The sequence below is a fragment of the Zea mays genome, chromosome 8 (assembly GCF_902167145.1).
Source record: "Zea mays cultivar B73 chromosome 8, Zm-B73-REFERENCE-NAM-5.0, whole genome shotgun sequence".
NCBI classification, from domain to species: domain Eukaryota; kingdom Viridiplantae; phylum Streptophyta; class Magnoliopsida; order Poales; family Poaceae; genus Zea; species Zea mays.
Genome location: NC_050103.1, coordinates 9,700,907 through 9,725,175, shown reverse-complemented (window position 1 = coordinate 9,725,175; position 24,269 = coordinate 9,700,907). Strand labels below are relative to the sequence as shown.

Genomic DNA, 24,269 nt, shown 5'->3' with positions numbered 1-24,269 from the left:
TCTCCTGCGCTGCCGGCGTGGGCGACGTCTCTAGGGGAACAAACGCCTCGACCTAACTCCCCGGGGTCACCTCAACTTCCCCGGCCGAGGGGTCAAGTACCCTCTCGGTCTGCCCTCGCTCTTCGGGCCGGGACCTCAGCGTCCTGACTCCGGGGACTGACGGCGCCAGCCCACTCGGGGGCTGGCTTGACGACTCCTGGCCTAGCCTCAAGCCCGGGCTGAAGCCAAGGCAGGCAGCCATGTCGTCATCCTCGTCATCATCTTCATCATCGTCGTCGTCGTCAGGCGTTTCCGGCGACGGCTCCCTCGGGAGCCCCTCCCTCTCCTGCCGACGACGGAGCTTTTCCAAGGCGTCTCGGGCCCGCGTCTGCTTGCGGGCCCGGGCATTCTCCGCGTCCTTCTTTTTCTTCTTCTCCTCCGCGGCAACCCGCCGCGCTGCTCGGTCCACCGCATCCTCCGGGACCCGTGGCCGGGATGGCTTGTGCCACCCTACCCCTTGGAGACGGATGAAAATCCCGACCGTAAGAACCAAGGGCAACCCGACGCAAGGAGAAGGAAGGAGCGGACACTCACCAGGATCACGCACCCTTGGTCGGGGCGCATCAAGGGCTGGGAGAAGGCGCTAGCGTTCGGTTTTCCCAACGTGACGACCACCCGCCCGTGGAGAACGTCGATGGGAAGAGGATCCGAGGACATCCGCGAGCCCTCCAAGTCAGCCTCCGGCGTCATCTCCCAAAGCGGCAATCGCCGCTCCGCCAAGGGAAGCACCCTCCGGCGGTGGATGGCGGCAATCACTCCCGCGGCGGTGAGTCCCCCTTTCCGCAACGCCTCCAGGGCCTTGAGAAGGGGCTCGAGGTTCTTCTGTCTGTCGTGCGGGGTCACGTGGCGCCAAGCATCGGCGGCGACGGTGACCACTCGCTGGGAAAACGGCGGGAGCATCTCGCCGTCGTTCCGGAGGTAGAACCACCGGCGCTGCCACCCTTTATTCGAGGACGCGAGGATGGCGGGAATGTACAGCGACGCCCGCGACTGCCTCAGCTGGAGGATGCAGCCGCCGGCCCGCACTGCCGCGTGGACCCTTCTCTCCCCCGTCGGCGAAGCAAAAAGCTCCGCGGAAAAGAGACGAGTCCACAAGTCCCAGTGGGGGCGATCCCCAAGTACCATTCTCACACCGCTACGAAGATGGCGGCTTGCGAGATGGAGTTGGGGCTGAGGTTGTGCAACTCCACCCCATAGTTGTGCAGGATCGCCCGCATAAAGCGGCTCGCCGGCACACCGAATCCCCGCTCGTGGAAGGAGATGAAGCTCACGACGTACCCCGGCGGTGGGGACGGAGCGGCTCCGCTCGCGGGGGAAATCCACTCCGGCTGCCTCTCATCAGAGAGAGGGCGAAGTAAACCCTCAGCAACAAGATTCTCCAGATCACCCATCGTGACTGTGGAGAAAGGTCATGGGTCGCGCGGCGAGATGATAGTCACCCGGTCGGCCATCACCGAGCAAAGGGGATGGCGGCGGAAAGAACAGGGTGGGCAGTTTCCTTTTCTCTGGCTAAATCTCTCAGGTTGCGAAAACCTAAGAAGGGAGCCAGAAGCGAAGCAAAGAACCGTCGCCAGACCCTCCCCCGAGTATATAAGGACCAAGGCGAGACTCGTTCAACGTTCCACCCGGACCTGCCGCGGGATTCAAAAACTCAAAGCGAAACGGCCGTTCCTCGAACGGCTCGCGCACGCGCAACAGCCGCCCCGCGAACCACTCGCCCCGTCGCATTAACTTCGCGGTGGGACAGGCGGCGCCTCTGGCAGGGGAAGCGAGCGACGCTTCGCCTTCGCCATAATGACCGCGTCAAAAAAAGGTACGCCACGTCATTCGATTTCGTGTCCTTTTCCTTTTCCTCTTTCTCTCTCTTACAACAAGGACCGGGAAAGGGGGATACCCCGAAAAGGACCCTTCTCCGTGAAGGAAACAGGCTCCGAGCCCCCCTACTGATCAGAGGTTCGATGGCTGGCCCCTCGGAGGGGTTTAACAGCCGCCTCAGAGCGCGTGGGCTCCACACCCACTACTGGTCAGAGGTTCGAAGGCCGGCCCCTCGAAAGGGTTCAACGGCCGCCTCAGGCCACTCGGGCTCCGCGCCCACTACTGGTCAGGGGTTCGAAGGCTGGCCCTCGAAGGGTTCACAGCCGCCTCAGACATAGAGCGAGGGATGACCCTGGGTACGTTCGATACATAACCGAGGCTCGGGCTACGCTCCCGAGGTACCCTAGGACATTTCCGAGACCAGCGGGAACGATCTTGTAACGAAATCCCATCAGAGGGAGGCATCGAGCCCTCGGACCCCGTCGACAGGGGACCGGGTCCGGCAGATCACTCGTAGGTACTTTTGGGCGCGCCTCTGAGCCTCTAGCCGACCCCTAACAAATGGGGCACGGACGTCCGCTCGGATTACCCGCCAGCAGCTCACCAGAGACACCATGTTCGGCGCCCTCCGAGAGCAACATGGCGCTTTCCCCCCTCCTCCTTGTGAAAAGGCGACGCAGGGGCGTATGTAAAAAAGTCCCTGACCGTCCTCTCGCCCTGTGCAGAGGCTCGGGGGCTGCTCTCGCAAACCTGGCTCCGGCCAAACCGTTGACAGTGTCAACATACCAGCCCGAGAACTTGGAACCCGACCGTGCACCCGGGCTATGGCCAGCTCGCATGAGGGAACGACCAGACCAGCCGAAGCATTGCGCGAGGCATTAAGACCTCGGAGGAGTCAAACCACTTCTCCGAGGCCTCGGGGGCTACACCCGGCGGGTGCGCTCGCGCGCACCCACCGGAACAAAACGCAACCGAGAAAGGCTGGTCCCCTTGCAAAAAAGTGCGACAAAAGCCTCCAAGCGAGTATTGACACTCCCTTCGAGGCTCGGGGGCTACTGTCGGGGACCATAATTAGGGGTACCCTCAAGGCTCCTAATTCTCAGCTGGTAACCCCCATCAGCACAAAGCTGCAAAGGCCTGATGGGTGCGACTAAGTCAGGGATCGGTCCATTCGAGGGACTCGATCACGCCTCGCCCGAGCCCAGCCTCGGGCAAGGGCAGCCGACCCCGGAGGACATCCGTCTCACCCGAGGCCCCCGTCCAGCGACGAACATACTTCCGGCTCGCCCGAGGCCCTGTCTTCGCCAAGAAGCAACCCTGACCAAATCGCCGCGCCAACCGACCAAATCGTAGGAGCATTTAATGCAAAGGTGGCCTGACACCTGTATCCTGACGCGCGCCCTTCAGTCGATAGAGCCGAAGTGACCGCAGTCACTTCGCCGCTCCACTGACCGGCCTAACAGAAGGACGGCGCCGCCTGCGCCGCTCCGACTGCTGTGCCACTCGACAGAGTGAGGCCGACAGGCAGTCAGGCCCGACCTCAGGCACCATAGGAAGCTCCGCTTCGCCCGACCCAGGGCTCGGACTTGGGCTCGGCCCCGGAAGACGGCGAACTCCGCTCTGCCCGACCCAGGGCTCGGACTTGGGCTCGGCCCCGGAAGACGGCGAACTCCGCTTCGCCCGACCCAGGGCTCGGACTTGGGCTCAGCCCCGGAAGACGGCGAACTCCGCTCCGCCCGACCCAGGGCTCGGACTTGGGCTCAGCCCCGGAAGACGGCGAACTCCGCTCCGCCCGACCCAGGGCTCGGACTCGGGCTCAACCCCGGAAGACGACGAACTCCGCTTCGCCCGACCCCAGGGCTCGGACTCGACCTCGGCCACGGAAGACAGACTCGACCTCGACCTCGGAGGAGCCTCCATATCGCCCAACCTAGGGCGCGGACCGACCACGTCAACAGGAGGCGCCATCATTACCCTACCCCAAGCTGACTCAGGCTACGGGGAACAAGACCGACGTCCCATCTGGCTCGCTCCGCCAGATAAGCAATGATGGCGCCCCGCACGCTCTGTGACGACGGCGGCTCTAAGCCCCCTTACGGAAGCAAGAGGACGTCAGCAAGGACTCGACAGCTCCGACAACTGTCCTTCCGCCAGGCTCCAGCGCTCCTCCGACGGCCACGACACCACACGAACCGGGTGCCAAAACCTCTCCGGCTACCACGATGGCATGTACTTAGGGCGCTAGCTCTCCTCCGCTAGACACGTTAGCACTCTGCTACACCCCCATTGTACACCTGGATCCTCTCCTTACGCCTATAAAAGGAAGGACCAGGGCCCTCTTACAGAAGGTTGGCCGCGCGGGGAAGAGGACGGGACAGGCGCTCGCGTGAGGCCGCTCGCTCCCTCTCCCGCGTGGACGCTTGTAACCCCCTACTGCAAGCGCACCCGACCTAGGCGCGGGACGAACACGAAGGCCGCGGGATTTCCACCTCTCTCACGCCCGTCTCCGGCTGCCTTTTTCCCCTTCGCGCTCGGCCTCGCGCCGACCCATCTGGGCTGGGGCACGCGGCGACATTTTCACTCGTCGGCCCAGGGACCCCCCGGTCTCGAAACGCCGACAAGTCCCTACATTTCTTTCGAATCAACTCAGCATAACATATTAAAAAGTGGTGCAGCAGCTATTGGGACTGTATCATCTAAAAAAATTAACCAACGAAGAAAGTTATTAGATATTTAAAAAATCGTAAATCTAGATTAGTGAATCTTTAGATCAGTTCAATATCTCATATAAGTATCAAATATACTCCTGTGTCGTTGTAACACATGGTTATTGATATTAAAACGTCTAAATCATCATGCATGCGTCCACTCATGGCGCTGTCGGCGCGTGTCCACCCTGTAGGCCTAGCCGCGGGCAGCCCGAGCGCATTGCGCCTCCGGTTTGTCCGTCGAAATAACAAAAAAAGAAGGGCGAGAGGACTAGGGATCAAACTTGATCCAGCAACCATAGCCTCTTGTGTCATCTTTTTTACAAAAAAGTCCCTATATTTCTTTCAAATCAACTCAGCGTAAAATATTAAAAAATTAACCAATGAAGAAAGTTATTAAATATTTCAAAATCGTAAATCTAGATTAGTGAATCTTTAGATCAGTTCAGTATCTCATATAAGTATCAAATATACTCGTGTGTCTTTGTAACGCACGGTTATTTATATTAAAATGTCTAAATCATCATGCATGTGTCCACTCATGGTGCTGTCTGCGCGTGTCCACCCTGTAGGCCTAGCCGTGGGCAGCCCGAGCGCATTGCACCTCCGGTTTGTCCGTCGAAATAACAAAAAAGAAGGGCGAGAGGACTAGGGATCAAACTTGACCCTGCAACCATAGCCTCCTGTGTCATCTTTTTTACAAAAAAAGTCCCTACATTTCTTTCAAATCAACTCAGCGTAAAATATTAAAAATCGGTACAGCAGGTGGGGTATGTTATAAAAAGCAGTGCAGGAGGTGGGTTTGAACCCACACCCTGATGTAAGAAGGGTGGAAAACACTGGGTGAAGCTGTCTAACCAGTAGAACATCATACTTAGGTGTTTATAATATTGAATATAAATTGTACATATGTATATATGATTTTTTTGTAAAATAAAAAAATAATCGTGTCGGGCCAGCACTACGGGCTGAGGCTACGGCCCAAGCACCGCATGGCGCTTGCGCTGGGTTGCCCTAGGCACTATTAAATGGGTCGTGCCTCGGGATGGCTCGCCAAATATGGCCCATTTGGTCATCTATACATCCGCATGATAATGATGGTCCTCGCCTCAGTTGCCACCACATCGTTCGCCATTCTACTTCTTTTCTCTCTCCCCTCATGCCTCCGCCACCCCATTCTCGGCAGAGGGCATAGGAGCAGGCGCCTCCTCCCTGTATTCGTCCACACCAGCCCTGACACCGAATCCCGCAGTGGCTATTACATGTCCACGAGGACGTTTCACATCATGCGCGCACCATCGTTTTTGCCGTCGTCGGACGTCTCGTTCGTCTTCCCTGCCTTCGCCCTGTTCTTCCACCCCAACCTGCTCACCCGCCCACGGACGCAGCTGCAAGCCGACCGACGCTCGTCGATGCGGGTACGGGGCGAGTCGGTCATGCTCCTAGCCTTTCTCCGTGCGTGCCGTCGAGGAGGACATGGTGGCGCCTGCCACTCTTAGGTTATCTTAGCAATGAGGAGTTCAGGTCTGAGATATTGGACAACTAAGGCTCGTAGCGTGGCAGCACTCGACATATGCTACGGAGTTGGTGGTGGTGGTGTGTCGCTTCGGTGGGTCCAAGGCTGGGAAGACACTCGCATTTTCTCGCCCTTCTCGGACTGACGCGCTGGTGCGGGTGCCTCTTGGTTTGGAGCTGCTCCAGCTGGGCTTCTTTTTTCGCTTGCGTGCTCTCTCCCTATATATCTAGCGGTATACTACCTATGTCGCCTCCAGATGCCCTGGTCTTCGTCGTGTCCTTCTCCGGCAACAAACAGGTATGCCCGCCTCTTTCCTTCCCCTCTTGCTCTATAAAACCTTGGAAGTGGGGGAGGCAAGTGTCACACCCGGTTTTAGAAGGTAAACCGAATGCGAACCATGTACGTGCCAGAATCAGAAATTCACGTACACAGCGATTACATAAATGACTCATCATAGCACAATGCTTCGAATAATAATAAAGAGTAAGTAATAATATTACAGACTAGAGCCATTTACATAATATAAATCAAAGTATACAGAATCGAAACATAGCCGATGTAAACAAACCCACCACAAGCAGCTGACTGGGGGAGGTCGCTAGCCTCATCCTCGAACTCGTCGAAGTCTTGGAACTCCTGGAGATCAGCCTCGACACCTTTTTCTTTACCTGAGCATAGATTGCACCAAAGGAAACCTGGTGTTTTGTGAAAGTAAGGGTGAGTACACATCAACGTACTCAGCAAATGTCCTGTTTGGCTGAAGTGGACTAGATTTATGTGGGGTTAGGGTCAAGCAGTTGCTTTTAGTTGGTCAGGTAATTATTACTAGTAGAGAGCCAGGTTTTAACATTAACACAAGTTGTTAACCCAAAATACTCTTTCCAAACGGAAAGAATACCTAAAATCATAATCATAATAGAAACCAACATTTTCCTCATCATCATCTATAAACAAAACATCTCTGATCAATGTGTCTCTAATCAATGGAGCTCCCTTGGCCACTTATAACCGCGAGCACGACTGATATATTAGTTTCATAACACTCTGCAGAGGTTGCACACTTTACCCATGAGTCGTGATTCCCTTTTGCCTTGGGCCGATCAAACCCTTAAACACTACCAAGGTGAATAGGCAGGGTTCCACTACGTGACTTTTCCCTAGGGTCCTCACTATGAGAATGTTGGAAATGACCATTGCATAGTGACCATCTGACGTACCAAACCTATACCTCTGCCCTCAGGAAAAAGCCATGGGATGATGCCCGTACCTAGATCCCTGAGCGAGGATATAGGAGTCATAACAAATGCCACCATTGCCATAGAGACCATATAACGTACCAAACCTACACCTCTGCCCTCAGGAAATAGCCGTGGGACGATGCCCATACCTAGATCCCTAAGCGAGGATATAAGAGCCATAACATATGCCTTCGTCCCCCAATGACCAAAACTAGCACCCAACACAAGACTTCCCTAATTACTCAGCCAAGGGCGTCCCATACCACCCTCATGGTTGCACTGTTTTCCTGGGCGGTCATCCAACGAACCAGTCCTTACGGAGAGGCACTCGAGAAACCGCTCGAGTCCCCTTAAATGTCACAGTATCATCATCATAATCAAAAGGGAAAAACATCGTATCATAAATAATCTCATCATGTTCATTGATTAGGGTGAAGCACTAGCATAAAGCTAAACCAAAATAACCCAACCCACATAGGTAAACAAGGACATGATAAACAAAAGCTAGTCAATCCTTAGATATAAATTGTGTAAATGCGGGGAGTGAATTATAAAATGGGTAGGACATAGATGGGTCAAGGAACACTTGTCTTCACCAAACAGATGCTCAGGATCTTCAGCCTCATAGGACTCGAAGAGTTTGATCTCTTGGTCGTCGAAGTTTGACAGTTGATTCCTCGAAGCTCGGAACGGATTGCAGTCTATTCGTGACGCGCAACGAATACAAACAGGCACAAGCAAACATATACTTGCTTAAGAACATTACACCATACAAGATAAAATATAAAAATATGCAATACGAAATAGAGCGCGCTACTCGGTCACGCAAGGAAAAAATATAACTTTCGAAAGATTTACGTGATTAAACGCGTAAAACTATATTTCTAATTTGGTTTTTAATTAGTATAGATCATTTGCGGGAGATATTTTAGATTTGACTTTAATCCAAATTATAGTTTGACTGGAAACCGCATTTTGTAATTAGTCATATTATATTTATAAAATACTGCATCCTAAATATGATATTAAATGTGTCGTATGTAGACTAAGCAAATTTATTTAATAAAGCCTACTGAAGTCAAAATTAAACATATTAATATCAACTAAACAAAATCATGGTAAGAACGTAAATTGCTTTTAATTGGAAAATAGATTGAATATACATTAAGCCATTATATATTTGTTTAAGTAAAAAAACATTAGCATAACCAACGTTGTATCAAACAAAATGTGACTAATATGGGCTAACATTGAATTAAAGCGTGGAAGATATGACTGTTTTAAAAGCTACGGAAATTAATCTATAACTAGTTGAATACCCGTGCGTTGCTACGGTTTCCATGTATCACATAGTTGTACCTTATTTGAATGGGATAATTATTGAAACACGTACAACCAAAATGTAGGTAGTTTTTTTATTGCTAGAGCTATTTGGTAGCATATCTCAAACATGTACACAAATAAAACATAACATAATTGACCCGTAGAAAAAAAGCTAATGCAAGTAGTCTACAATAAACAAATCATTAGTATCAATCTCTCTTACCGCCACTTCTAGACCTCTACTGCCACACCATGACAATTCCCCTACACTTCACCTGTCAATTTCTTCTTCGACTACTTTAACATTTCCAAAATGTATCAGCTCCATTTGTTCTTTCCAGATCTGTAGTCCAGAATAAGTATAAGATGGATCATAAACAGATACAACAAGAACATCACATAGAGATACACCATTTAAATATGGAGGTAGGTATATACAGTGTGTCAAAATTCAACCTGATGTGGGGAACATTTGTCTAGTGGATGTTATTGCTCTCCAGACCCCTTCTATAGTAGTTTCTCCCAATCCAGTAAAACGACCAGTGTTAGATGCTCAGCAAAACAAAAAAGACACACACACACACATAGAGATAGAGAATTCATCCATGACCCACACCAAACGACCCATACCTTGAGCCTATGAGAGAAACTGGATTGGTAGACATATTTTCTAGCGATTTCGCACAAGTCACATGAGCTCAGCTTCCAAAGTTGCCAACAGCAACATGCAATCCAAACTAAGAACATCTGGGTGGGCAGACAAATAGATAACAAATATACTTATATGGAAGTACAAATAGTCCCTCAAATTTAACACATGTAACTGAAAAGGATATGATTATATGAATGGCAAGTATGGCTAATGAGATATTTTATAGTTTTCAGGGTTAAGAAGACTGGTTTAAATATGGTAAATAATTAGTAGAGCGCCTACCCAAACTTGCATTCTTTTTCTCCATCTCAACAATACAAGCTAATCTATCATGGACCCGTCAAGAACATATTGCCAGTTTAGCTCCATAGCAAAACATTATCATAAAAAACTATGACAGTCTCTCACATCTGAAAGTTTTTGTGCTGCTTCTTGTTTGAACTTCTTGTCGTACATGATATAATATAAAAATTAACCTCATAAAGATGTGAATGCTTACAGACTTATGCCATGCTGGTCAGAAGTTACCATTCTCAGGGTATACCAGCTTCATCACGAGTCGTGTAGTTGAATGGACCCTTCAGTACACGCCATACTCCTTTATCAAGTCTAATGTTTAAATGAACATTCCATTAGTTGGCATGATCTTGTATAAGCATATATCACACACTATAAAATCATGAGGAGAGCAAACCTTGGAAATTATCTCCTGGTTCACGACCCATCATTTGTGCCAAGCTTGTGTCATCTTAATCTCTGGGCCGGTGAACGCCATCCCCATCTTTTTTAGTGCAACACATCAATGGATGAGTCATGAGTCCCAACTGTTACATGACATTTCAAAATTGATAATGAGTCCATCTTGACAGCAAAAGATAGGACTAACAATAGTTGTTGCATCTAAGGCTTATTGTGATAAGTATCCATCAATGAGAATGAGACCATGCAAGGCTGGCGCGCATTAAGTGTGATAAGTATTCCTATAAAATTGAAAAAAATGAGAAAAGGAAAAGCACAGGAAGGAAAGAAATGAATTGTATGATCTGGTAATTCAGTGACATCTGGATATGCTACTCAACTATATTTTCTAAGTCATGTCATCGGTATTCTTTTATCTTAAGCAAAATTTAGGGAAAAGGCAGAATTAAAACCTGCAACTGATATGTTGATCGATTGGAAGGCCCAATATAGCATTTCAAAAAGAGTATAGACCAAGTTACACTCCAACTTGTTTGGAAAGTGGACTGGTTAGAACCCATATTACCAAAAGCAACAGGAAAATAAAGGGGGTGTGGTACCATTTCTTGTTCAATGAATGTTTACAGAACAGTTACAATTTAGTGACCCTTCATGAATAATGTCTAGACTATGCCAGTAGTGTCAGTTTTTTGTTCATACACTAAACTGTACAGGCTTAGCCACTTGCCTCCTCGTGAACAGGGGTCAAAATAGGATGTGTAATCAGGTTCCTTGATGCAGTAGGAGATGTTACATCTTCCACTTCAGATCCAGACTCGGTAGATGCATCACTCCCTTTTCTCTGCTTCAGCAGAATAATGGAGTAAGTACTGACTGATGATTAAGAATGATGCATCTCGAAACTTCTACTCTCAAGAATTCATAGACTTACAGTTGGGTGATCTGGCCTAGCATAACGTATTATTTTTCCATCAATGCTGGATATGGTCACAATTTGTCTGTCGTAGTTTGCCTCGTCATTGAGGACTCTCTGGACAAATTGAAGATGCATCAAGTTAGCAACAGAATACATTGAAGTATCCCCTTTTCTTCTTTGATATTTATTCTTGTTTTCTTTTTCATAATACTTGGTGGCTGGGGTAAAGTGACAGGATATTTTTTTACCTTTATTATGTTGGGATCCTTCCAAGGACCTTTGTCAGATCTTTGGCAACCTTCAATACAATTGCATTTGCCACCAAGAAATTCTGGCAGTTCACTGCATGCATGCATTAAGCAGAAATTAGAATGGAAGTAATAAACAACATAAATGTACGGCACACAAACAAAATACTAACCACTCGTCAATTATTTCGAGCAACTTATGTTGCTACTTATTCCCAAGAACCTTCAAAGGAAACACTGAATATTATCAGTATATCAAATTACACAAGATGCAATCAAATCAGTGCTTAACAAAGCATTACATACATGGATCTTGGAAGCAGTTTTTGGATCGAGGAATGATTTTATTGTGCTCCATAACATCTTGAATCCTTGGCCAGCATTAATTATATACAGCCGGCACAGTGTCTGTAATAGCATCCAAAATGCATTAGGGGTAGTAAAGTTGGGCCAAGATAATCATAGTGCCAAGAAGGAAGTATATTTCATCTTTTGAATTGTAGTCAAATTATTAATAAAAAATTCTTTGAGTATTTTTCAAAATGCTGGAACAAATATTGTCACCCAGGACTCTTCTTAGCATCACTAACCTCTGGGTAATTATAACTGTTAAAGGGCAGCTTTTGGGTTAATAGGCAACGCACAGAAATATTACCACAGCAATGTTGAGTTGGTTCGAGCACAGAAAATATCATCACCAATCACTAATCTAGAAGATATGCACAAGGGCGGCAAGAGCGCAGTAGTAAAATACTAATGGTAATCATGGGTGCTTGCTTGAGGGGAAGAGGTCTACAGACAACGCACGCTTACCAGCATAGTTTGATTCATCCGTTCCATTAGGCGCCCATGCAGCCCATATGAGATTGCTAGGAGCAAGTATGTCTAGTTTAAGTTTAAGGACATCAGCGTCTTGAAAGCTAAAATCTTTAACATCGGGTCATCGAGAAGAGAACAGCGCAACCTGGGGGGCAGAATTGTATAGTGTTGGTGCCAAACCATCTGCAATACCTGCTGTTGCTTTGAAGGCTGTAGCCCTTCCAGCCCAATCTCTTATGGTGGAAGAATTGTAGTAGTCTATAAGATCCTGCAGAACCAAAGTTAATGTCATCTCAATAAAACAGCAGCAAAGCCTTTTCGTCCCAAGTAAGTTAGGGTAGGCTATAGACCCAACAGGAGCCACCAACAAAGAAGATATGAAAGGTACTAAGAAGTATTAGTAATAGTAACCATAATATGAAAAGGAAATTGATAGATTGCTTCATGGTTTCAACACGAGGACTGCGTCTAATTACAAGAGAAATTTTCATACAAGGACCAAACATGCATAGATACTTCACCTTTCTGCCCAGTCATCCTATAGTAGCAGTAGCAGCAGCCATATAGAATTCATGCCACTATCTTGCACCTCTTTGCACATTGTTTTTTGAAGCCCAATTCATGCTATTTCAATAACTAAATTGCATATTTATTGATCTATTCATGAATATACGGTCTCATTTTTCCATATGTCTATGTATGATGTTGTCTACAAGTGGCAACCATATGCAAATATGAAATAAGGCTCTGCAATACCTCCGTTTTGCTGACATCTGTGATGAGAATTCCAGGGATGCTGACTGGTACAGGGTCAAATTTTGTTCCTGGGTAAATATTCTCCACAACAACAACAAAGCCAACTGCTCATAGATTCATGGCCGTCTGAGATACTTTCTTTATTGAAGCTGTCCCAGAAATGTAATTGAACGAATAGCCACACAAAAGAATTCTCCCCTGAACTTTCCTCTTATTCAATAGTTCAATGGCCTTCTCCAGTGAACGAATAGCCACACAAAAGCACAACGTGAGGCCACCGAACGAGAGTCGGTGGATCCAGCCCCGAAGGTTCGCCTGCTCGATGGCCTTCTCCAGTTCGTGCAGGGACACCTGGTACCTGACGAAGCCCATGAACCAGAACTCGAAGCCTGCACGTACTTCTGCTCCGGTCGGTCCTTGTTCCCACCCGGCGTGGCTGTCTTGACCCTGCCCAGCGGGATGGAGACCTTGTACGGCACCCGCACCACCGTGTCACGCTTGGGAGAGGTCAGCGCCAGCGAGCGGTCCACGACGACGACGAAAGCGTGAGGGGGAGCTGAACGGAGATTCGCAGCGGATGACAGGATCTAGGAGGAGGGCGTTGATGGTGGCGGATGACGGGATCTGGGAGTGGCCTCCTGCACCAGCCTGTCCTTGGCGAGAGATCCGGTGGCGGCAGGGGCTGCGGCAGGTGCGTGTCCTGCGTGGAGGACATGATACCGGCAGCCACGAAAGGGTCCCCTCCACCCTAATGTCTTAGGCGACACCAGTCATAACAATCTTGCTTGACCCAACCCTTGATTTGGGATGATGTCCTGGGGATGCAGAACGTGCTCGACCCTGACCCCTGTGATTATGGTAACAAGGATTAAGCAACAAACATATATATCTTGCTATTTGTAGTATGCAACACATGTCAGTTGATTATGTTCAGTAAAGCCGACTTTGGGACATTATTGGATGTATCCACATGTATTATTCATCTTCTGATACTGCATTACAGTTTTAACATTTTCGCCTCCTTTATGGTCTGTGCTCTATTGAGATGTTCGGGTAGTGTCTTTATTTGTTCCTATGGTGTCTGCAGTACATCTCTACTCTGTAGCGCAGTTTTCAAGTGAACAAAAAAGGAAACTATTTGTTGTGAATTGGAATATAATGTTGACACACATACATCCTCTGAGTTCCACACATGTTGTGCCCTTTCTAATGTTCAATTTCTTACAGATGTAGCCTTATTATTTGGTTTATTTAACTATGTTAGCATATCTGTTCAGCAGTTGCCTTATTATTTAGTTTATTTAACTATGTTAGCATTTCCTCTTGATGCTTGGTCGTCCATGTGACTTTATGTATTTCTGATTTTTCCAGGCTCAATGATCTCATATTAGAAGCTATAAGGAAGCTTAAGGAGCCTTCTAGGTCCAGTAAGGCAGCCATTGCTGCATACATTGAGGTTTGTGGATATCAATTTATAGTGTGCTCACTTGTTGTGTTTTGTTTAACTTAAGTCAGTTGCCCTGCTATTTCTTTTCTGGTCACTGCTGCCTGTAATCAGAATATTTGTCTCATCCTTTTGTATGAAGAATCTCTGCTGATTTTTTGCTAACTTGAGACAATCCTATAGTGATTTTTCTTTTGCTGATGGATTTAACTTAAATTGTCTATATATTTAGGACCAATACTGGCCACCTGCTGATTTTCAGCGCCTGCTATCTACAAAATTGAAGGCATTGGTTAATTCCGGAAAATTAATCAAGGTCTCTCCCTCCCTCCTTCCCTAGGTTGTCTTTTTAGGAATAATAGTGTGGACAGACTTCAAGCTGCATACCATTTGAATCATGATTGTAGGTAAACCAAAAGTACAGAATTGCACCAAGTCCACCCCCTCGGCAGAATAGGCACTAAGGTATCCTCTGCTGAAGGGATGAAGTCAAAATAATAATGCTAAACGGCTAACTAAGCATCAAGTGATTGCTGAGCCGGAGAAGATGAAAGGCATGACCAAGGAAGAGACAGCTGCCTTTGCTGCCAAGGCAGTTGCTGAGGTAGAAGTAGCAATAGCAGAAGCTGAGGAAGCAGCAAGAGTTGCAGAGGCTGCAGAAAATGATGCTGAAGCTGCAAAGGCTTTTTCTTGATGCTGTCCATTTATCAATGAGAAACAGGAATGTTGCTTCCATGGTATAGTGAACCCAGCCTTTGTTAGTATATAGCTGGTACATAAACTCTTTGACTAATAACACCTTTGGATGAATGCAGATGCTTCGAGCTTGCTGATCCTTTACCCATGCGGTCATATGGTTTTGGCCAGCAACACACCGGTGTCTCTGCTGCAAAGATTTTCTGGAAATATGAGTTTCTTGTATAGCCTTATTTATAGATCACGACGCATCAACTGGAGGGGTTTTCAACATCTTGCTGTTGGTCCTTTGCCGTTGCAGCCTTTAGACAATCAACAGTATGATAACAAGAACTATCGTGAAAGTAGTCTTCATTTAATTTTGTTTTCTCCCCATTGTGTTGCTTTGTAATTAAACTCTAGCCTTTTCGTTTAATTAGTTGTAGTGGTGTCGTCTAGTAGAACAACTGTAGTGAAAAGAAAATGAAGAAAATGTCAGATAGCCACCTTAGTTATTCAATTTTCGATGCCGTCCTAAACGGTGAAGTGGAACTCATGGTGCAGGGTGCCCAGGTACTCCGCCACCTACCTGGCCGCCTTGAGGTTAGGGGACCCCTCCAGGCCCACGCAGAAGGAGTGGAGCTTGGTGCCCCCGCGCCTGGCGGCCTCTGTCTCAGCGAGGTGGCGAACGGCGACGGCAGCCACCAGCGACGAGTCCAGCCCACCGGAGAGCAGGACGCCGAACGGGACGTCTGCCATCAGCCGCTTCACCACGGCCTTCTCGAACGCCTTCCTTAGCGCCAGCGGGTCATAGGGGACGGGGGGGGGGGGGGCGACGACGACCTCGTCGTCGTCGTCGTCGTACCAAGGAAGGTTGGACACGTCACTCTATATCATGATACGAACGGGAGTCGGTGGATCCAGCCCCGAACGTTTGCCTGCTCGATGGCCTTCTCCAGTTCGTGCAGGGACACCTGGTACCTAACGAAGCCCATGAACAAGAACTCGAAGCCTGCACGTACTTCTGCTCCGGCCGGCCCTTGTTCCCACCCGGTGTGGCTGTCTTGACCCTGCCCAGCGGGATGGAGACCTTGTACGGCACCCGCACCACCGTGTCGCGCTTGGGAGAGGTCAGCGCCAGCGAGCGGTTCACGGCGACGATGAAAGCGCGAGGGGGAGCTGAATGGAGATTCGCAGCGGATGACGGGATCTAGGAGGAGGGCGTTGATGGCGGCGGATGACGGGATCTGGGAGTGGCCTCCTGCGCCAGCCTATCCTTGGCGAGAGATCCGGTGGCGGCGGGGGCTACGGCGGGTGCGTGTCCTGTGTGGAGGACAGGATACTGGCAGCCACGAAAGGGTCCCCTCCGGCCTCGCGGTAGGCGGAGTCAATCTGGTCGAAGGTGGCGCTAGCGAATGCGTCGAGCAGCCAGGCGAGCGCTGATGGCGGACCCTAAGCATGGAGAGCGGATGGCGGACGAGCGCTGATGGCGGTGGAGGGGATTCTCCTGCTCGGCGGAGGGAGCGCTGATGGCTTGGGGATTGCATCGCGGGGTGGGTGCAGGGGCGACATTCGCGGACGGGCGCGGGCATGCCGCGGGGGGAGGCGGAGCCACGAAAGTGGTCTACACTATGCTCTTAATAGTTGTAGAGATTAAAGGATGTATCACCAATAGATGGTTAATTTCAAATTATTAAACAACGTGGTTCTGTGCTTTTAAAATTGGAGAACACGACACTGATTAGTACCGCTCATGTAGCCTACCAATGATGCGTGGGGTCCTCCACCTTCAGCCGACGCCAGGACCTGTTGAGATGCGTGTGGATGAGAGAAAAAGAATAGATGCTTTGCGCTAAATCTGCTAACTGCGTGTGTGCGCGAGAGATAACGGAAAAGCCGGTGGACGCGCGAGAATAACGGTGGAGGCGGACCTCGCAGACAGTTATCTTCTCCTACAGGCTGCACGATGCAAGCGCGTAGGCGGTTCCTCCTTCCATCGACGAGCAGCAAGCCGAAGAAAAGAGAAGGGGTGTTGCCATGGGGGGTGGACGCGGGGCAGCGGCAAGGCAAGGCTCACCTCGGAACGGACGGAAAATGTCACGACAGCGGCTTGGCAGAGCTCCAGCGCGGCGTAGAGTGAACATGGTCGCTGAGGCTAGCTGGCCGGCAGCTGTGGCCGCGCTGCGCAACGGGACGCTAGGGGGCCTGGCCGCCGTGCGCCATGCGCAGGGGGCACGCGCCCACTGGCTATAGAGGACAAGGCCCCGCTGTGCTCGGCCATGGCCAGGGCGCTCCTGCTTGGAGCCAGGCCGCCGCGCAGGCTGGCTGCCGCCCCAGGGGAATAGAGGAAGGCAGCAGGGAAGGGGAGAGAGGGAGAGGACTCACCTGGAAACCGCCACGTGAAGGGACGTCTGCTTCTGCGTGATTTAGATATGGGGAGGGAGATGAGGAGGTATGCAACGACGGAGATGTATATATAAAGGAGTGGGCGGAGAGATGGTTGTCAAATTTGCCGCGGATTGTGTTCTGGCCGAGCGAGAGAGACTGTTGCGCGACGAATTGCGCGAGACAGTATAAGACGGAGATAGAGTTAGGCAAGTGATAGATAGGGTTAGATAAATTTAGACGAAGATAGTCGGAGGTGGCCTACGGGCCCAGGATGCCGAGATAGATGTCGAAAGGGTAGACGGGGATAGACGAGGATAACCGACGCGAGCAGCATACCGTTCACAAGGAGAAGCAGTTCGGTGATCTCGCGAAAAGGGACACAAGATCTAGAATCGACTCGACGAGAAGAAAATATATATACATTATCGAGTTTCCAAAATCTTATAGTTTTCGCAACTACTACATTTTAGGTATTTAATTATTATTAGAAAAAACTAAAATTCATATTTTAATACTCGAAGAAACGTTTCGAAGGTTCCCAAAAGCCCCCGGAAACAAGATCAAGATAATTCGATATAGTTTGAAAAACCTTTGCACTCATAAACACTATGAAAGACAAGAATGCAACAATCAAAGCTTCTCTAGGATTTTATTTTACTACGCCGAGAACTCATATATATATATATAATAAAGTTAATGTCCATTATTTTGAAACAAAAAAAGAGAAGAAAAGCAAGTAAAGAAGAGGGTAACATCTGAATTTGGTGGATATTAGAAAAGAAAATTTATACCCCAAATTCAGGGTGTTGCAGCGAGGGATGGAGGTCTCTGATTTGCTGCCTATGATACTCATGCATTAATAAAAAAAATATTATGCAAAGAGTGGAGACAACCAATAAAAATCTTGAGATCTTTTTGGTGGATAATTTACATAGGTATTGTTGTGAGCCGTCGCAACGCACGGGTAATCGACTAGTCTCTACTATACTTAAAGCACCAGTTTCAACGGTCGTCTTGCGTTATCTTTTTACAAAAAAGTCCCTACATTTCTTCCAAATCAACTCAGAGTAAAATGTTAAAAAGCGATGCAGGAGGCAGGGTTTGAACCCACACCCTGATGGAAGAAGGGTGGGAGACATTAGGCGAAGCTTTCCAACCAGTAGAACATCATACTCAAATGTTTATAATATTGAATATAAATTGTACATATGTCTATATGGTTTTTTATAAAATAAAAAAATAATCATGTCGGGTCGAACCAGTACTATGGGCCGAGCCTACGGCCCAAGCACCGCACGGCGCTCGTGCCGGGTTGGCCCAGTCACTATTAAATGGGTCGTGCCTCGGGCCGGCTCGCGAGACACGACCCATTTGGCCATCTATACCTCCACACGATAATGATGGTCCTCGCCTCAGTTGCCACCACCTCGTTCGTTATTCTACTTCTTTTCTCTCTCCCCTCATGCCTCTACCTCCGCGCCACCTGTAATACCCAATTTGTAAACAATCTGAAGAGAGTAGATCTCATTATGTGTTTTTGCCCCATAATCATTGTAACCTGGTAATAACCATATATAAAGGGAACAAATAATTAATAACACCTAAAATAAACCAATGCATCATATTGGATCTTTGTTTGTGCATTTAAAACAATAATAATATGAATAAAAATAAAATAATAGTGAGAAGAAGATTTGAGGAAAAAGAAAAGAGAAAAAGAGAAAGGATATGAAAATGAATAAATAATATGTATGTAATTATATTTCTAAAATTGGTACTTCTAATTTCACAATATAATGTGAGGATAATTTGGCACATGATTTGAATTTAAATCTGATTGTAAATTGGAATTTGAAATTTGAAATGGAAAAGAAGAGAAGAAAATGGGAAAATAAAAAGAAAAAGAGTTCAGCGCGCTCATGGGTTGTCTCCCTCACATTCGGCCCAATCCACCCCATCACGCCAGCCCAGGAAGGGAGCCCCGCCGCCTCATGACCTAGTGCTGACCCCCTGGCCCCACGGGTCAGCGGGTGATCCCCGATGCCTTCGCTGGATCACGGGACTGCGATGCCAGAAACTCCCTCCCGCTTGGATGGCTGTTGGCGCCGCGGACTCCATGGGGTTCGTTGTACCCAACTCCCTGCAATCCCTGCTGGCTACCCGGGCCCCAAGACTCTGCACTTTGTGGCTAGATAAGGGAGGACCATCGCTCCTTCCTCCGTGCGCGACGACTTCGGTGTGAGCTGCAATCCACCGCTAGCCGATTAAAAGCTCGGTAGGTGAGAGAGAGAGAGAAAAAAAAGAAAGGGTGTCGGCGGTGAGAGTCTGGTGGCGAGCAATTCTTCCCTGGGTGCGCCTGGAAATCAAGAGGGCGCTAACGCGCGTGCAGGAGAGACTGCGGTGCGGCGAATCTTTCACCGGCGCCGCACGGTGTTGAGAAGCAGGCTCATCTCCAAGTTGTTTTTCGGTATGACGCCCTTCCCGAACTCGCTCCCTCTCCTTTCCACATCAAGTTGCACGCGACAAGGTAGAACCTAGGGGCCGCTCGACGTATAGCTATGGCGCATGGTGCTGGGCGAACTGTGGTGGCGAGGTCGACTGGGGTGCTCCTCGGCACTGTTGGCTATGCTGGCGCGTCGGGTCGCGCCATAATCCAGCACACGGTGAAGAAGACGACTCATCTGCCATCGATCCCTAGGTGGGCGGCCATGATTGGTTAGGAATGGGAAATGTGTGCAGTCGTTGGATCCTTGCTGGGCGATTGGGATTAGAAGTTGGGGCGGCGTGTGATTTCAGTGAATCAGAGACGTCAATCTAGGGACCGACAAGTGGATCGGGCCCTGCGATCCAACCCACAGATAGTCTATGGACCGTTGGATACAGATCCAAGGGCTCCTGAAGAATTCTGAACCGTTTTAAGTAAGATCTAATCTGGGTCATTGAGTCCTGATCAGACGGTCCTGGGCCCTCGATACCCCTTCGGGCGCACTCTTTCATATTTGCCCCTGAACTATTTAAGAAACAAACCCGCAGTCCACCTGGTTTGTCATTTGAGTCTGTGGAATCTTGTGCCAGGCCCCCTCACCTTTCTAGAAAATGGGGCCGAGTCCAGAGGATAGAAAATAAAACAGAAATTGATTTGTAATTCATAAATAAATGTTAGAATTTGTTAAATTCCTAGAAAATTCATACTTGCTCCAAATTAATCCATTCCACTTCCTATAATTTTGTAATATTATTCTCTATCAAATAGTGCCACTGTTTTGGCATGAAAGACACACTAAAATTTATCTATTACTTAATCTTGTATTAAGCACATAAAACCTTGGAAAATTCATAACTTAAAATCTATAACTCCAAATTTAATTATTCATGTTCCTAGAATCTTATTTTAATGTCTAGATTATTATTGTGTATTTTATTTACATGTTTGATGTGATGTTAATATTTGCTATACTATGTATGTATTGTATTGATGCGAGTAGACGAGCAAGTCACAGAGGATTCGGAGGTTCAGCTGGTAGAGACTGTTGAGCAGGAGCTCGTTGAAGGCAAGTTGTGCCCTTGATCACTTCTTTTACCCAGTCATGTTCTTATTAATCATAATGATCTGCATAGGTTAATTTTGATGGGACCCAATAGGTTACCCTAGATTTTTGAAAGTCGCCTAGAGGGAGGTGGATAAGCGAAACCTGAAATTTATAACTTTACACCCCAACTAGATCCCTTGATTAGTGGTTAGAACAAGATACACAATTATCGGAGTATAAGAACTAAGTCCTTTGCTTGTAGAGAGTATTGCTTTCAAATAATGCGGAATTGATAAATCAATACAACTAATAGGTCCAAGAGAATAAAGCAAGATGGCTTAGATAAGAAGGGCAATAACACAAGTTCTTTCTTGCAAGGTGTTGCTTCACTAAATGAGAATTCAATTTGAAGCAACACTAAATAATGTTAGCAAAGAATAGTGCAAGAAAAACTTAGAGTGAGGGAAAATAAACAAATCACAAATAATGAACACAAGAGACACAGGTGATTTGTTTTACCGAGGTTCGGCCCTCGAAGGCCTAGTCCCCATTGAGGAGTCCACTAAGGACGGGTCTCTTTCAACCCTTTCCCTCTCTCCACCGATCACCAAAGACTGACGAGCTCTTCTTCTTCTCAAGGATCACTTAAGACCCCGCAAGGATCACCACACTCTTTGGTATCTCTTGCTAGCTTTACAAGCCTCCAAAACTTTGGAGGAAGTTCAATGGGAGTCAAAACTCCACGCGCGAATGATCACAAGATGTAGCACACACTTTCTCTCAATAATTCTCACAAGGCACTAGTGCTAAACTCACACGAGAAGCTCTCTTTTGCTTGCTCTCTCTTTTGTGGCACTTGTGTTGGTTGTAGTGGTCTAAATCTTGTGCATAGGATGGATCAATGAATAGAGGTGGTTGGGAGGGCTTGAATATGTCAACTATATGACTTGGAATGTTGCTTGGGCTCCCACACCTTGAAGTGGCCGGTTGGGGTGGTATTTATAGCCACCAACCAAATTGTAGCCATTGGAGAAGGCTGCTGGCGATGGGCGCACCGGACAGTCTGGTGCGCCACCGGACAGCGTCCGGTGCGCCACCACGTCATCCTCCTGTTAGGGCTTGGAGCAGGTCGATCGTTGGAGGCTTTGTCCTCATGCGGCACCGGACAGTCTGGTGCCCCTTTGACCATCTGCTCTGACATCTGAATTGCACTGTTCACTTTGCAGAGTCGACCGTTGCGTGCAAATAGTCGTTGCCCCGCTGGCACACCGGACAGTCCGGTGGCCCATCGGATAGTCCGGTGAATTATAGCGGAGCTGCGCCTAGGAAACCCGAAGCTGAAGAGTTTGAGATCGATCCTCCCTAGTGCACCGGATAGTCCGGTGCGCCAGACCAGGGAGCACTTCGGTTTCCTTTGCTCCTTTCTTCTTGAACCCTTTTTAATCTTTGTATTGGTTTTGAGTTGAACCTTTGGCACCTGTAGAACATATACTCTAGAGCAAACTAGTTAGTCCAATTATTTGTGTTGGGCAATTCAAACACCAAAATCTTTATACCTTGTTTCACCACTAGTTTTACTACTAAATTTTTGGGTAGTACATGCTATTGCTTTATGTGGCTTTGGGGTATAGAGATATTCATCACTCATTGTTAAACTTTTTATTATCTGTTCATTATTTACTGTTCATGATAAGATCATTATGTTAATGGGAACATGAAGAACCACCCGGGAAAACAGTGCTACCACAAGGGTTTAATGGGACACCCTTGGCTGATTAACTAGGAAAGCTAGTGGATGAGTACCTTACCCGAAAGGGGCAAGGGCAGTGGGGGAGTGGTCAGTGTAGGGAGGTCCTTGGGTTGATTTTGCTGCGATAGCGGTCAGGTGAGGGATTCTTGCACTGTTGCTTCTTATAAATTGTAGCGAGTTTTCTGAAGCTAGTGGAACTTTGTAAAGGCCTCGTAGTGGTACCCTGCCTCGCTTCCTTGGTAGAGGTGTATAAGGTCTGATCAACTCCGTGGCAAATGGGTAACACGACTTGTGGGTAAAGATGTGCAACCTCTACAGAGTGTAAAACTAGTATACTAGCCGTGCTCACGGTCATGAGCGGCTCGGACACTCACATGATTAATTTATGGAACTTAAACTTAATTTGTTATTTCATTGCATCTGGGATTATTTTATTATTACTTTTACTTATTATTACTATGGTTTGGTATTTACTTGCACTTAGTAACTGCTAATAAAATTTTGACCAACTTATAAAAGCAATGCTCAGCTTCAGCCTTTATTACATTGATTTGCATTACACTTCACATGAACTCCCACCTTTGACGAGTTCATGCACATTATTCTCCACGACTTGTTGAGCTATGAACGTATGTGAGCTCACCCTTGCTGTCTCACACCTCCCCATAGGAGAAGAACATGTGGTTGAAGAGGAGACGCATAACACTGAGGCTTTCGACTTGATCTAGGTGCCGTCTCCCAGTCAGCTTTGTGGCGCCAGGGAATAATATATAGTTCATTTTATTTTATCATTTATTTTTGTAAGACTTCCGCTATGTAATAAATATATTTATGATATTTATGACATTTATCTCTATGCACTCTATTATTATATGTGTTGTCTTCTCTGGTGCATATATGAGATGCACCTGGCTTTGTTCCTTAAAACCGGGTGTGACACCACCCCATTCTCGGCAGAGGGCGTAGGAGCATGCGCCTCCTCCCCGTATTCGCCCGACACCATCCCCGACACTGACTCGTGCAGTGGCTATTGCACGTTCACGAGGACATTTTACATTATGCGCGCACCATCATCGGACGTCCTGTTCGTCTTCCTAGCCTTCGCCCTGTTCTTCCTCCCCAACCTACTGCCCCCACCTACGGTCGCAGTCGCGAGCCGACTGACGCTCGTCGACGCGGGTACGGGACGAGTCGGTCATGCTCCTGGCCTTTCTTCGTATGTGCCGTCGAGGAAGACATGGTGGCGCCTGCCACGCTTTGGTTATCTTGGCGATGAGGAGTCCAGGTTTGAGATATTGGACAACCAAGACCCGTAGCATGGCAGCAGTCGGCATATGCTACGGAGTTGGTGGTGGTGGTGTGTCGCATCGGCGGGTCCAGGGCTGGGAAAACACTCGCATTCTCTCGCCCTTCTCGGATTGACGTCTGGTGCGGGTGCCTCTCGGTTTGGAGCTGCTCCGGCTGAGCTTTTTTATCCGCTTGCGTGCTCTCTCCCTATATATCTAGCGGTATACTACCTATGTTGCCTCCAGATGCCCAGGTCTTCGTCGTGTCCTTCTCGGGCAACGAACATGTATGTCTGCCTCTTCTCTTCCTCTCTTGTTGTACGAAACCTTGGAAGTGGAGGAGATAATGGATATGGGTCTCTGATTTGCTGACTTTGGTACCCGTGCGTTCATAAAAAATATTATGTGAAAAGCGGAGACCATCAATAAAAAATCTTGATATCTTTTTGGTAGATAATTTATATAGA

General features: G+C 48.0%; 1 long non-coding RNA gene and 2 pseudogenes across 1 annotated transcript; 1 reads left to right on the top strand and 2 right to left on the bottom strand.

The window, feature by feature from the left end:
* Window positions 1–8,709: 8,709 nt before the first annotated feature.
* On the bottom strand, window positions 8,710–11,571 carry LOC103634760 (uncharacterized). The gene is made up of 7 exons (XR_002264164.2): window positions 11,461–11,571; window positions 11,328–11,377; window positions 11,155–11,248; window positions 10,922–11,020; window positions 9,986–10,831; window positions 9,096–9,900; window positions 8,710–8,982 (listed from the first exon to the last, which is right to left on the bottom strand). It is a non-coding gene; the product is annotated as an uncharacterized lncRNA (long non-coding RNA).
* A 488-nt stretch (window positions 11,572–12,059) lies between these two features.
* On the bottom strand, window positions 12,060–13,335 carry LOC103634759 (subtilisin-like protease SBT2.5; annotated as a pseudogene).
* Window positions 13,336–13,343: 8 nt separating this feature from the next.
* LOC103636738 (single myb histone 1-like) lies at window positions 13,344–15,006 on the top strand (annotated as a pseudogene).
* Window positions 15,007–24,269: the final 9,263 nt, after the last annotated feature.